Here is a 15702-nt window from a genome sequence, read left to right as displayed (position 1 = left end):
GTTTAAGGCCCTTTTGTATAAGCATGAAATAAACTCCTAGGTGTCCTGATACAGAACGTTCCCAACTGCAAGTGTTCAGAAGTGCAACAAACTTGAACTTTTCAACCCACAGAGGTCACCGAAGCATTGATTGGTTAACTGTGCAGAGGTGAGGAAGTAAGCGGGGTTTGTACTTCTCTCTTGCTCATTTTTCATTTGTTACACAACTACTTCTGTCACTTTTTTTTATGTGAACAACCTAGTGCATCACAATGAATGCCTTCCAGGAGAGACTGTCTGGAAATGTGCTGTTATCCCCCTCCCTGTGACAGCCTGCTTTTCTCTCCGCCCTCCAGTGTGGCCGTTCAGAACAACTATAATCAGTTTTGATTTCTGACATGGTTGGACATAAACCACTTCTCTTTCTAGTATAAAATGGCCCTAATGTATACAGGTTTTACTGCGTAACCATTGCAAAATACTTACAAATTACTACAGTAAACTTACTTTTGCTTTTTAGGTTCATTGTGTCATTTTTGTTAGTCTGCACGAGTCCCACTAACAGTTTACCAGCTTTCTAAAACCCAAGTAAAGTGTTTCATTGAGCCCCAGTTTACAGAGAGAGCCGGCTGTGAATTTCTCTTTCAGCCTGAGAGCCAAATGACAAATAGGACAGTCTTCCCCCAGAAGCCAGACTCATGGAAACATATTGCCTCCTTCATCATGTGGGCAGCCACCCACCATAGATAGGCCCGTGACCTCTAATTTAAGAAACAAAGCTCCAGGCCTCACAATGACAATTGCTGTAGTACACTACTCTAAATGTATTTGCAACATTTTTCCTCAGTTAGACCCAGTGCGGCCACATCGACCTACACGTTCCACCGCCTTTCATAATGGGAATGGTTATGCTTTGTTTTGCACTCTGATGCCTGTGATGGCACAGCTTGTATTAGTATAAATGGCCTGCTTTTTAATATAAGCATATATAGAGCAGCAGCCATTTCTGCTGCGATAGCTCTGTGTCCTATATTATTAGTAATCTGACCTTAGTGTGCAAGGAGGCGTAGTATTGGAGAGTCAGGATATTGGGCAAGAGAAAGGGAGTGAATGAGCAGTCTGCTTATGCTGTGGGATTTTCATGGTCTCTGCAAAAGTTTTTTAAAAAAATCTTATCTTTTCGGATCACTCACATCAGTAATGCAGTAAACAAGCAAACCAAGGCCATGCAGCTCCGTCTATAATGGCTCAAATACATTTTGTCAGATGGTCTGGAGCCTATAGGGCTAGCAGTCCATTCTCATGAATGAGTCTGCCTCCATATTCCTGCGAGTTAGATTTCATGGTCTGCATTAAATAGTCCACAGCAGATACACACACACACACACACACACAGAGACAGACCTGCTGTATCGTCTGTATTCCTAATAAACCTTGTGATTTTTATGGTGGTTTTGCAGAGGAGCCAGCAGACGGTCACAAAAAAGCAGTCCTCAGGCCAAGGCTGCTGTGATATGAAAAGAAATTGACTCATCGCTCAGTAGAAGATATGAAAGACCGAAGCGCACACTACAGACAGCCGGTTCAAAGCTGTTATCAGAGCGGTAAACGTGCCAAACACAATCTGAATGCATTGGATATTACAGATCACCAAGTAACCATTTTGATTTTGTTTAGCCAGTTTATTTGGTAATGCTCATATCTTGCTAACATGTGTAGGAACATATTGTTGAATGTCATAACTTGGGAAATCACTGCTTGCAGGAGGGAGGAGTAAACTTGTAAGCGTAACCTAACATCTCCTAAAATCTTGTTTTTTGCTAACCTCCAGTGGTTTGTCTTTTCACCTTGCTGCAGCGAAGACAGGTGCGCTCCTGGACCTGGTGACATCACTGTTGGGTGAGGGTACAGGTTCAACTGAACACACTTCTGACCACGCCCGGCATTAGTTTCATACCATGTTTTTAATGTGCCTTGAGTTTCCTTTCAAATGTCAGGTTCACACCTAGGAAACCTAAAGGAAATTGGATTTTGTAAGATGTGAGTTTACACCCATCTTTTTTCTTCTGTAGAGGCTTTTTAGCAGTGTGACCTTATCACTTGTGTATCCATGCTGTGTACTAAGCACCAAATAACTTGCTCTGACATGCAGGGTGAGTAATGGCACCAAGCCACCAGCTAAATGGAGGTCAATTTTTGCCGTGGCTGGTCAGTTTGTCTGCTCGGTCAGCCATAGTGGCAAGTTGTCGTCCATCAGCTGCAGATTGTGTTCAGCACCAAGACTCTGTTTTGATTCTTTAAAAAAGTGAAAATAGCAGGTTAACTCTGAGTAGTGCCAGACACCGTGGGTACAGACAGAAGTCTGCTTTCTGCCTTGAAGCCACAGCACTGACAAAACAAAGAATTTTAAGAAGCTATGGTGTGAGGTGATAATACAACGTTCAGTGTTCAGTCATTTGTCATTTTACAACACAGGATTGCACTTTGAATGAAGTTGTAGCCTCTCCATGCTACACACACATACTGCATGCAAATATTTGACATTAGAATAAAAATAAATGGTGGTATGCTTGTATGTGTCTCTACTGTGTCTCAGTAGATTATGAATAACGATTAAGTAGCAATAATACCTTTTCTTAAAACAAGGGCATTTTTATCACATTGGTGGATTACTCGTTTAACATTTTTAGTTAAGGTTAATTAAGGTAGCCGCTTTGGTCTAAGGTAGTTTGTTAACCGTGGCACCCCTTCAGTGATTTCACTTTTTCATTTTCACCCCCTAAACCAGCCCTAAAACTCTAGTTATATTACTAAACTTACTAAAACAATAAAGCAAGTCAATGCCGACGAGTGGAAGCATCACTGGCTGTAGCAGCCGTTGTTTCTATTTTTAACGTTGCTGTGCTGCTTTAGCACATGCTTCAATGAATTCGATGTAGAATTGCTGGCGGTTGAAAGCTTGTTGCTGGTCGCATAAAGTTAACGGCGGACGACAATGTTGTATGGATCTTAGACTGTGACACAATAATGGCAGTAGCTGCTTAAAGCTGTGGAAAGAACTCCTCTCTCTCCCTCGTTCTCCATTCTTCCTTTAGCTTTTAGGCTAACAGCTGACTTAAACAAGAGATGGCCTGGTGCCGCTGACCTGCCGCGCAGTTGCATACATCAAGTGTGGTGCATTGTGGTAATGCAGTAACGCAGCGTTACTTGGATTAGTAACTGTAATATTACTACTGTTTTGGAAATAGTAATCCCTTACACTACTAGTTACTGGGAAAAGTAGTAATATTATAGTAAAGCGTTATTTGTCACTGAACACTGGTTCACAAAAACTAAGATGGCAGAACTGTAGTCCATAAACCAATGGATGATGTCACAGTGGCTACATCCACATCTTCTATAGAGTCTATGTAATGAACACTAAAGAATGGCACCAGGATCCATTGATAGTAAAATAAAGTCACTATACGTGTAATTTACTCATTCAAACAAGTGGGTAAAGTGTGTTAATATTTAATGTAAACGTGTCCTCGTTTTTGATGTGGCAAACTGTTGAACTGAAATGTAAGCCTACAGTAAATGTGCAGTGGAAACAAAATGAAACATGCATGATGCTGAACCCTGACCCTAAGGCACTCACTTTGAGGACCATTGCTCTAGAGTAGCTGTAAGCGGCTTTGAAAATCCCTGCATGCCGCAAAAGAGGCAGCACAAGCCCCTTTCTAGCTGAAATTATTAATGGCTTATTAATACAATATGTTCATAAGCTGCAAGTAGCCTACTTGTGTTATTGTATAGAGTTTTACAAATATGTGCTACAAGAGAAAATGGTCAGAAACCAAGGTGAGCTGGTTGACCTGCGCTGTTCTATGCACAATATGTGGTCAATAGGCTTTTTATTATTTTTCCAGAGGCTGTATGAAAACCCCATGCTTCCTCAGTGTGCTGTGTGTGTGTGCAGTGAATGCTAGTTTGCAGAGCTGGTCTGTCTCTTCTCCTGTGATCTGTTCCTAAGGCACTCAGATGTGTTGAGCAGCTGGTTGCAGAAGCAAAGCAACTCCTCATTAAATAATCATCATGACTGCAATGGGTTTAGACAGTGTTGTTGTTAGGCTGTTAGTGCTTCTGACTGACCAACCAGCACTGCTGGAGAGCCAAGCCTGTGACTCTGTGCTTTTATTAAGGCATGGCAGTTATGTAAATGCTGTACTCCATCACTGACTATGTGTGGTCAGAGAATCCTATTCTCTATATGTGACTACAAATGTAAATCTAACTTTCTATTCTAAAAACTATTTTATCTAATATATTATTTTTGTTTGAGTTTAGCACTCTGGACATGCATGCCAAAATTGGACATCCCTTGAAATTGTTGAAGGTCAAAAATGTTTATAATCAATAATAGTGCAGAACTTTCAGCTGCTCCAAACCCTTGCTTCACCCTCGCGTAAACTCTTCCCCTCCCAGATTGCTGCTTCAGGACCTTTTTTTGACTTGGTCCAGCACCAAAAAAGGCACAGTTCCCTAATGCATATTTGATAGTGTCTGCTGTCCAGGGAAGAGGCTTTTTCAGTGTGTTGTGTCAGGCCTTCAAGCTAACCCGTCAGCAAGGTAAGCATTTCTGAGAGGTGCCTCCCTCCCTCCTTTTCTTCAAGGATCATTTAGGCTACATGCTGTACTGTACATGCTCAGTTAACTTCTTCACCGTCTTCATCACTGGGGTTTTGAACTGTGCTTATTTTTCCGATCTATTTATCTCCATCTTATTGATTTTCAAGAAAAATATATTCTTCTCCAGTCTGTCGGTGTAAAGCAACAAAAGGTCTCTGTAACAGAGGCGGCCCCACATGCTGAGATCTGGGAAAGTGAGCGAATGTACACAGTGGAGAAGGGTAAAAAAAAAACAAAATTGGGAGGGAGAGCAGCCAAACACCACAGGTGTACTACTGCTTCTGTTGCTCTGCTGGACTACTCATCAGGCCCCATCTCTACTGTGTAATAAAAGTTTTCCCTCTGTTAAGTAAGGTTTAGGATACCTTTCCAAATCTGAAAGAAAGCACCTGCTCAGGTCATGAGTAGGGCTGTGCGGTATGACATATCATTCATATCTTAATATAGGTCATTTCATATCCTAGTAACGATATATGTCCGATATAGAACATTTTCTGTAAATTTAATGAAATATGGCATTTCCAACTGTAACTCGGGATATTTCTCTGCATAATAAAGGTGGGGTAACTTAAGCGAATCTGGAGAAATCCATCACCATGACAAATACCATGATAGAGTGAACAACAACACAGCTAGTAATATAACTAATGTTAGGCAGGATGTCGAATTCCAACTTAAAACTAACTTCACAGAGGTGCAAAGCGTCGTTCCCTCACCAAAATATTATAGTAGTGTGGCATTTGTGACACAGCAATATGAACGATGGAGCATAATTATAAACGATAGATGTTTTTCTATCATCAAACGATAGATATTGTCATATCGCACAGCCCTAGTCATGAGAGTAGCTCTAGACCATCACAGTATCCAAGAGCCCAAGTGAAAGTCCTCAAATGGCTTGTTTTGTCTAACCAACAGTCCAGAATTCAAAGATATTTAGTTTATTTGGCCTTTTTGCTTAAAAAAGGACTTTACAATTAACTGATTATCAAAATAGTGAAATATTCTGTCGCTCAACATCAGCTAATTGTTTCAGTCTCTAATTACAAGTACAGATTGGACTTGCCATGAATTTCTTTTAAACAGATCTCTTTAAAGCTGCAGTCATCAATGTTTTACGTGAATATTTAGTTAAAGACTGCATGTAATTGGAAATTGTTGGTGAATATCTAGGACAAGTATCATCTAACTCTACAAAGCTCTACAGGGCTTTTTAGTTTTTTACTGCCTGCAAAGCTACTGTGGTTCATTAGAGCCACTCTCATCAGCTCTGTTTGTTTTCAGCTAACAGTCTGACCCACTGTACGCTCAGTGGCTTGTTTGAGGCCAAAAAGGAGTTGAACGGTATTGAACAGGAGGCCAGAAACACATTGGATGATAATTTTGCTTTTTATCTGTTGAATGTGTAAATAGTAGTTGGCTAAGATGTTAGCCACATTAACTTTTATAAAGCGACAGTATGTCAGGACTATGTGTCTGCCAACTTGTTTTGGAGTTCTTCCGCCCCCTAGTGGCCAGAAATTGATTAATACAGCTTTAAGTTGTGAGCTTTTTTCACCTCAGACTTCTCAGTCACCCTGCTGAACAAAGTGAAGCCTTTTGACGATGGTGTAGATCCACTTCAACAGTACTGTGCTCTTCTGCAAGGAAATTACAACACGGATACAAAATTTTACGTGGCCATATGGGCTGGAACGGCGAATAGTACAGATTGATGTAGGGAATCAGACTAACATGATGAGAGGAACAGCACACTAGTATGCTCCGTTTTAAAGGCTTCTTCTCTTTCTCATCACTTTCTGAAATGGACTGAATCAGACCATGAAATAGGGTACTAACTCAAATGACTTTTTTTGAATAGGACTTTTGAGGTGTTCTTGGATTTATCTCCCCCAAAAATAGAGGGCCATTTGAACAAACTGTGGCAGCTCTCGCGAAAAAAGAAATCACTGGCTTCAATGTTTTTCAGTTGGTGCTTGAGTTGAACCTGTAACCTGCTACTTGTGGAGTCTAATTGTACAAGCCTGTAAATAGAACCACATGGAAATAACAGTTGAGTGCTTTTCACAGGCAGCAGTAGGTTGAAGAAGATACTTTAAAGCACCCATGCTACGTCTGTGGCGCTGGCACCAGCCGCAGATCTCTGATGGGGGCCTTGCTTTTCTGGCTCCCCAGATAACTAAAGCAAGTTTTCATTATAGCTGGCCCAAGGGTGAAATAAAAAATTGTAATTCGTTTCTTTTTCTGGTGTAAGACCACATGTGATAAACTATCGTCTCTGTCCCTGGTTGCTGCTTCCCCTCGCCTGTTGTACTGTAGGTGACTTAGATAATGAAAATGGTAATTTTTACTATTATGATCCCTTATCTTGTCCACAGCCTTCTAGGTGCAAACTGAGCAGATGGTTTTGAGGGCGATTTAGTTTGGAAATTGTTTGATCTGATTCATTTGGCTTATGTGAAGCCAAGGGGATAGTTGTGCCTGAGTTGTGCAATTGTTGGTTCGTAACTGTAGTTACCCTTGGGTGTTGTTTTTTAATCAGCCAGTCATACCCAGGTGCAGTCATCCTCAATGTGTCTCCTTGTCTGCCCCCGCTTATGGCAATGTAGGATTTGTGTGAATTTGATGAAACATCATCAGATTTTAATAAATGCTTTTGTTTGAGGTCCCACTCCTCCTCTGGGCTCTGACTTCCACACCTCCTCTACTCTACCTAACCAAACAAAACCTGGGCCCCTCCTCTCGCTCTGCTTCTTTCGTTCCATCTCATGCACATTTCAACTTCTCTCTAGCACTGATTATTATCAAGGTTTTTCATGCATTTACATTTTGACAATTTACAAGATTAGATGCTAATGAAAACAAAGCATGTTTGCTTGGCTGAAACTGCCAGCTATCCAAACACCAGCACTGTCTGTTCAGTCGTATGTGTGTGTCTCAGTGCAGGCCAGAGCTTTACTCTAGCTTTTGTGTCTCCACGCAACAGACAGGTTTTATTGTCACGTTTGTCATTTGATGCGTTTTTGCATTTTCTGGCCCTCTGCACTGACAGACTAGCACATCCCGTGAAAATAAGACTGCTCGCTTCACCACATTTCTCCCCATCCAACATTTTGCATCATTGGCTTTAAATCTTGAGAGCCAGTTTTGCTCCTGGGTCCGATTCAAGATCAGCTGTAAGTGCTCTTGTTTCTATAATGGCAACACAGGTGCAAGCACTTGTGCTGTAATTGTTATTTTTTTAATAAGCAGCATACTACACATTTTTATTGGCTTTCCATATCTCTTGCTGTGGGGCATTTTGTGCCTTGTTTCTTTCTTTCTACTACTCCACAGCCTCAGCTCACACACTCCTTTTTCCACTCGGGGTGAAAGAAAATAAACCATGATGATTTTAAAATTGAAAACACCCTTTAAACCATTTTAATGAATCCTTTTTAATTAATTAACTGACCCTTTTTTTTCTCTTACCAAGACTGAAAAAACACCCAAACCTGGGCTGCAGTGTGTCATGTGCTTTTTGAACTTCTGGTTATGTTTCTTTTAATGTAAAGACAAATGATGGAAAGTTGACGAATCTATTAGCTTCATCCAAGTAGACGCTATTCTTCCAGCTGCTCAGTTCAGAGCTTTTTTTCAGTCGGAAGAAAATTCCTTGGCAACTTTTTATAATTGATTGATCGTTAGTGATGAAGCTAATTCCAAATGTTCCCTAAATCTAGCTTGTGAGTTGTGAGGAATTGCTGCCATTCTATCTTATGTGATAGTGAATTGAATTTGAATTTGGACAAAACAAACAATCTGAAGATGCACCTAAGGCAAATTTTAATGGATACTCCGCATGTTATTGACCAAGCAATTAATAAAAAGGTAATCAGATGAATCTATAATAAATGCAGTCATTAGTTTCCACTCCTTACTGTCTGTTCCTTTGCTCATTTTATCTCTTCCTTCTCTTCTACCTTCTGCTCCTTCCTACATCCATTTTACTAATCTCCTGTCTTTCCTGTTCTTTCTCATCGCCTCCTCCTCCCTTCTTCTCACATCTCAGCCAAGCGTCAGAACAATGCAACAGTTCACAAACAGAGATGATGAGCCTCCCATCTACTATCTCCACAGACTGTGAAATGAAGTTTTACTTAAAATGGAACCACTGGAGTTAAGAGGTGATGGGAGTGATTTTAGAGGAGAGGCAGTAGAAGAGAGCCTCATTTCTTTCTTGTTGGCTGCTCCCCTCTCATCAAGCATTCAGAGTGACCGGTTAAACAACATTGCTGCTTAAACACCAGCTCATACCATATATGTAACAAAAAATGCTATTATAGTCTCTGTCTATTTTACCCCGGGCCTCTGACCCCTGCCCACTCCTGATTGTGTGGAAAGCACTCCACCATGGTATGAAGCTCTGTATATTTTAGCCTTCTGCCCCTGTGACCCCTGCCTACAGTCCTGTGACGGTATGAAACTGTGGCTCAGTCTGCCTCCTCATGGATAATACAGAGAAACTTCAGTTTTACTGTGCTTCCTGTCTCTTCTGTGTTTGTGTCTTATCCTGAGCCCATGCTGTGTTAGTTAGCTGAATGGTTCCCTCAAAAGTTAATACTTTTTCCCCCCAGGAGCCCAAAACATATTGTTGCTATTTTTAGTGGGATGTGAAGCCCAATCCAGGTAGCCAGGTGTCACTTACTAGTAAATTGGCTGCTAACAGTTTGTTGACTGTGTTTTCACTCAGTGTTATAGCTGCCATTGGAGGTCATTTTGCTTCCCTGTATTTATGCAAGGACACAATAATGGTGTGAGTGACAGACAGAGTTGGTTAATATATAGCCTGTTCTAGTCATCATTGCCAGACAGGTTTCTAAGTTATTGGCGGCTAATAATCTACTGCTGTGTGTTTTTTTTTGCAGGGTTTAGACATATAATCCAGAACATTTCTTCTCTTCACATGTGTGCTTCTGTGCCCTGTGCAGTGGTGGAAGTACACGTACTCAGTACTGTACTTGACTACAATTTTGAGGCACTTATAATTTACATAATTAATTCCATTTAATGCCACTTCTACTCCACTACATTTCAGAGGCAAATGTTAAGCTTTTACTTCACTACATGTATATTAAAGCTTTAATTACTAATTCATTTGCAGATTTAGATTATTAATACAAAAGTAAATGATCATGTATTATTATTATTATTATTATTAAAGATTAAGCACCTGAGCATCACATAACAACAAAGTTTAACAAAAATTTGCCCAATAAGTACTGGATGTAAAGTATGTTAATATATAATAATAATAATAATATATTTGCATGATGAGTACTTTTACTTTTGGTGCTGTATTGATTCATGGGTGCTCGCATGATGGAGCGTACGTAACGTGTACTACAGAGTCCTTACCGCAGTGCCCCGGCTTTACTAATACCTTTAGTAAACCCGTGTAATAGAAGTGTTTCACATTGAGTGTGTAGTAGAGAGAGGAGAGTGTCAGATTTTTTGATCAGGGGTGTGGTTTGAGCAGGAGGACAAGTGGCATTTGGTGGATTTACTGCTCTAGTAGTCTGAAATGGGGTATCCTGATACATGGATGAAGGCTTTCCCTATGAACGTGCTGCTTTAAAACAGAGTGTCCTAAAGAATCTATAAATCTTAAAAATATGCTCTGGTTTCATCTGTCCAAAATGACCTGTTTCCAGAGGCACTGTTGTTACATGGAAAAAAAACTTGCATTGTCTAATCCATATTTATATATTTCTACATTTATTTATGTCAACTGTATGTTTGTCTTTTGGGACTATTTCTATAAATATCTTTTATAAGCGTGTCTTTTATTTGCATGCATATCAGCCCGTGTTCATACTGTTTAGCTGTGTGTGTGTGTGTGTGTGTGTGTGTGTGTGTGTGTGTGTGTGTGTGTGTGTGTGTGAGCTAGAAGTGTGCAGCTGTGCGTGAGTCTCTATGATGTCACCTCCTGTCATCTCCTCAGAGCTGTGCGTTTTTCAATCCTCCTCTGTCGGGCTCCCACGCGTGCCATCTGAAACCAGCAGGGAGCACAATCCCCCTGCAGAGGCTGCCGCTGCCCTGCCTGTCCTTGGGAAAAGATGGTAGTACAGGACGGTCATTAAAAGGTGATGCCGCTCTTCGGACGTCTGCCATGTTTAAAGATGCAGCAGAGCAATTTCCAGTACGAACACAGGGAAGAAAAAGGGTTGGCAAAGTGCTTGTAATCAGAAATGATCAGATATTTTCCTGAACAGATGGCATTTTTTGCCTTATTGGAGACATCATTCATCATCACTTACACCCCAGTCTCACCACTGCACTGCAGCATCATCCACTGGTGTTATTCAAAAGGGCCACTACAGCTACTGTCAAAAGAAAATGAAGTATTGGTCCACAGGCGTTTATGCACGCACGTAAAAAGTGAACTGAGTTGGTTTACTTGTATGTATAAACATATTTCAGCTCAGAGATGGGCATCACACTACCATTTTCCTAATGCATATGCAGTAGCAGATTGCAAGTGTTGCCATGGTGATTAGTCCAAATGATGCTTACATTTTTATTTTCATTCAAAGCTTCAGTGTCCGCCCCCCTGCAGGCCAGGGAAGACGTTACAGTGAGCCCACAAAGGGTCTGTGGTAAAATAGATTTACCTCGGTGTAATAAAGCTTTCAGCTGTGTGACTGAATTATTTATAGACTTTAATTTGTCTAGCTAACATTTATTTACCAGATGACAACTGACGAAGAACGATTGGTGTTTTTGCTGCAGCGCTTTGCTTCCCAAGACTTATTCAGATTTAACCCAGAAAGCTGCTGCTAATGGAAGCTTAGCGATGCATTTGAGGCTGGATTTTGTACAAAATCTCTCGTGTATGCCTTGTCAGCAATATATTTAAGTGAAAAACTGAAGAGAACAGCGCATTGTTTTCCCTCAGTGGATTTTAACAAATGGCCATCTAAATATATTTTACTCTTCACGCTAAAGCTATTAGCGTAGAGTGAATAATGCCTTCAGGTAATACTGGTACCATACATCTTTATGTATGTTTTATTAGTTTATCTTCCAGGCATAGGGATGTGCCTGACATAAGTAGGACACTATCTGCAGTCTCTGGCTGAGTATTATATTACACTCTGGTTTCATACCTAATAGGGGTGCTTTGATCAGGAGTTTTAGGGCCAATACTGATCACTGATTTAATGTTATTAGAATAGGCCCCTCTTACACACAAGCAACATTGGAATATTTTGTTGTTGCCACTGATGCCATCAGCTTCTGACCTTTTAATCACACCCCCTCACTTCTTGAGTCCCAAAATCTTTTAGTTTTAAAGTTGCCATCCTTGATCAGGGTCCATGGAGCAAGAAATTAAAGCTACAACGGATACTAATTCATTAGATTAAACTTTCAATGTATAAACCTCTGATACACAGTAGCCATTTTCCATTTGAGATTTCAGGCACTAGGACTAGGCCTGCTCAACTGACTGCATCAAGAGTCCTGCAGGGGTTAATAGCACGGCCTGGAGACCATGTGGGCCTATACAGGAGTGTAAACTGCCTCGGGTGTCGGATGCCTCTGTGGTGGGGATCATGTTGGTTATCTGAATTTCTTATCTGCAATGCTAAAATGAAAAGCAAATGAGCTGAATTTGATTCATCAAAACATCCCAAATATCAGTTATCAATCCTAGTTACTAATATTCTTGGACTAGGACAGGAAACTGTACAGCACAGTGACATTTGGAAAATTCACCAACCTCTTGTGGAAAAGCCTTCATGAATGAAGACTTTTGGAAAAGACAGATTCCCCAGCCATAGCTGAACTGTACCAGCCGTTGAAGATAATTTAATGTCCTTGTCTGGCTCAACAAAGGCTAGTTAGCCTGTTTCTGGTCAGTCAGCACATGAAAAGAGCTTCTGTAATGAGCGCCGGATCCCATGGGTGAGACACAATTTAGTTTTGTCTGGGATCCAGGCTGAAAAAGGTTTAAGAGCATATAATTCAGAGAGTCAATATGACTATTATGAGTGTTTCTTCTGTCCACTGGCTAGCTGAACGCTAGAGGATACTCCTGGCTTTCTTTGACCATGATTGTAAAAGGAAAACGCGCTCCCCCCCCCACCACCACCACCACCACCACCACCACTCTCCACCCCCTTCTTTTTTCAATCAAATGTCTGAGCCTCAAGAGTGAGCATGAACACCCGCGCACATACTCTCAATCTAGCACTCACTCCTAAGGGGTCTGAGCAAGCCATATGCTGCAGTTCCTCCATCAAATTCCTGTTTTTCATTGAGGGACCGTTTCTATTGAGCACTTACATACTTGTGGAGAAGCTCGGGGGACAAGCAGACTAACTGCTGTGTATCAGCACAGTCTCTGTCTGAAAGCCAGGGGCTAGATGCAGAATTTGTACAATAGCGGCACTCAATCTACCAGGCCAGTCTAATTATAGACAATGCTGTAGTTAGATTGTTCCTCTTAAAGTCTCTGTGGCTGAGAACAACTTGAGAAATGGAAGGCTGGCAGAACGCTGAAGATGAATGAGAAGGTAGAGTGTCGGGAAGAAAGGACAAATCGAACCACTGGAGAGTTTCCTCCTGGTGAGTTTTGTTCTTAATTTCTCTTAAAGTTTCTAAAAAAAAAAAAAACGTCAGTAAAACCTTGTTTCTACCCTTCTGTTATTTGAGACTGCAGTCGTGTGGAAGAGTGAAGTTTGTGCCAGTTTCCCAACAATCGGTCCATTAACAGCATTTCTCTGATTCCTAGTCTCCTGTAGATCTGAGCTGACATGGACTGACTTCTCCCCCCTCCACAATATGGGCCTTTCATATTGTATACAGATACAGTGTAAACCTCTCTGGAATGGAGTCTCAAGACCCTAACTGTAAATAGCTTGAATGCTGAGCTTCAGCTAGTATCCCACTGTTTGTGAAAGTGCACCATTATTTTCTGTTTTTTATATTCCACAGTGCGTTTGGCGTCCCATTTACCTTGGGTCATTAAACCTCTGGGTCTGAATTGTTTCAGGCGCTTGAACCTCCGGGACACTGGCCTGTCTAGTTTTCTTTACTCTATTTAGATTCTGAGCTCCAAGTATTAGACACTGTGGTAAGAGGCCACATGCAGATACAAACATCCAATTACCATTGACCATTCTCAACTTTACACGTCTCTGTCGTTGTCACATCGGTGTAGTTCCAGCTGGCAGCGGCTTGCTTGCTGCGGCACTAATGCTGCCAGGATTTTCAGGGCACCTCTGTATGTCTTCTCTTTTCATGCCTGCTATAACTTCAGCCTTGCAGTTTGCTGATAGAAGTTATTCTGCAGTTTTTCATGTTAATATTATTTCATCAGTTTATCTCTGGGGTATTGCAACTTTGAAGTATTTTCCATGCTGTGACTGTGTGTTGACACCGTCACAACTTCCAACCTTTGCTCATAGCTGGGAATTTGAAGTTTCTTTTGTTGTGTCTTTTCAGTTGTGCTACTTTTAAATTCTGTTAAATGCTTTAAGTTGAAGCTTGTTTGATGGAAACTTTTCCCCAACCTCCTCACAGAGCACGGTGTTTGTACTTTTCATACTTTTCACTGCTGCTTGTCTGGTACAGCTACAGTAACCTGGCCCACCCACAACAGGTCAGCAGACCTGCTTTGATCGGGTTTAATATGTTGAAACCCAGGTGTGTCAATAAAGATTCAAATTAAATGACTAAAACACTGTTGTGTTTTTTTCTTCTAGGAAATCTAAAATATATTGTGTCCTTTTAATTCAAAAATGGTTAAATTTCACAAAATTATGAACGTAAGCATATGGTGTGATTTGTAGCAAATTGAAGACATGTGTATCTACGTTTTTCAAACATTCCTAGTGCTGCACATTAAATAGGGTACACTCCAGGCCTTGGCCATGCCCTTGTTCACATGCTCTGCAATTTAGCCTGTAAGATGACTGCGTTTGAGTTTCTTACTTGACGGCTGAAGGCAAGCTGAACTTGTGGGCTGCGTTTGGTTACCTAAATCATCATCATAAGCAAGTTACAGAGATGCAACGGGAACATTCACGCTTTAGGAAATGGGCCTTTTGATTCTCATGAAAACTGAAAAACCAAATCTCTCCATGTCGACATGTGAAAATAAATATTTCAATTGAGTCGTATTTTCAATCCTCTGCTTATTGTTGGGCCACTAAAGTGTTATTTATGTTTAGGGGGGTCACTTTCACACCTGTTTGGTCAGTTCACTCGGTTCTGGTCCATTTCCTGTTCTCACTGACTATAACAAATGACCACAAGGAAATACAGGGGTCATTTTTTCATATTCTGGTGACTATCGTGAAGCCGTGCAGAACTTTGTTTATCTTCTCGTGTGACACAAAGAGTTCACCAAGTAATATTGATTATTTGCACTGTTAGTCGAGACTGCAGCTGGAACTCCTATGACATGAAGGAGAAGAGGAAAAAAAGGATGAAGAGAAGTGTCTGGTACTGTAATATCATGTGGGGTTGGGTGGAGGGTTATGTATTCTCTGGATACAACTGCTTTTATCAAGTAGTCACTTTCTGAAGTGTCTGGGGAAAATCCCAGCCCTTACTTGGATGCGACACCAAATGACCTTGTGTAATATGGATCGCTAATATACAGTGGGTACGGAAAGTATTCAGACCCCTTTAAATTTTTCACTCTTTGTTTCATTGCAGCCATTTTCCAAAAATCAAAAAAGTTCATTTTATTTCTCAGTAATGTACACTCAGCACCCCATCTTGACAGAAAAAAACAGAAATGTAGAAATTTTTGCAAATTTATTAAAAAAGAAAAACTGAAATATCACATGGTCATAAGTATTCAGACCCTTTGCTCAGTATTTAGTAGAAGCACCCTTTTGATCTAATACAGCCATGAGTCGTTTTGGGAAAGATGCAACAAGTTTTTCACATCTGGATTTGGGTATCCTCTGCCATTCCTCCTTGCAGATCCTCTCCAGTTCTGTCAGGTTGGATGGTAAACGTTGGTGGACAGCCATTTTCAGGTCTCTCCAGAGATGC

General features: G+C 40.9%; 1 protein-coding gene and 1 long non-coding RNA gene across 2 annotated transcripts in view; one reads left to right on the top strand and one right to left on the bottom strand.

The window, feature by feature from the left end:
• LOC123968255 overlaps positions 1–11120 on the bottom strand; it is a 21705-nt gene extending 10585 nt beyond the window's left edge. The window contains exons 1-2 of the long non-coding RNA XR_006824424.1: positions 10950–11120; positions 10616–10796 (exon numbers count right to left, since the gene is read on the bottom strand). This is a non-coding gene — a long non-coding RNA (uncharacterized LOC123968255). The remainder of the gene's footprint in view (positions 1–10615; positions 10797–10949) is intronic.
• LOC123968254 (dolichyl-diphosphooligosaccharide--protein glycosyltransferase subunit STT3B-like) overlaps positions 1–15702 on the top strand; it is a 63588-nt gene that overhangs the window by 19976 nt on the left and 27910 nt on the right. The gene's annotated exons all lie outside the window — the stretch shown is intronic.

Source organism: Micropterus dolomieu, linkage group LG03, assembly GCF_021292245.1.
Source record: "Micropterus dolomieu isolate WLL.071019.BEF.003 ecotype Adirondacks linkage group LG03, ASM2129224v1, whole genome shotgun sequence".
Classification (NCBI taxonomy): domain Eukaryota; kingdom Metazoa; phylum Chordata; class Actinopteri; order Centrarchiformes; family Centrarchidae; genus Micropterus; species Micropterus dolomieu.
This window is presented reverse-complemented; position numbering and strand designations above follow the sequence as displayed.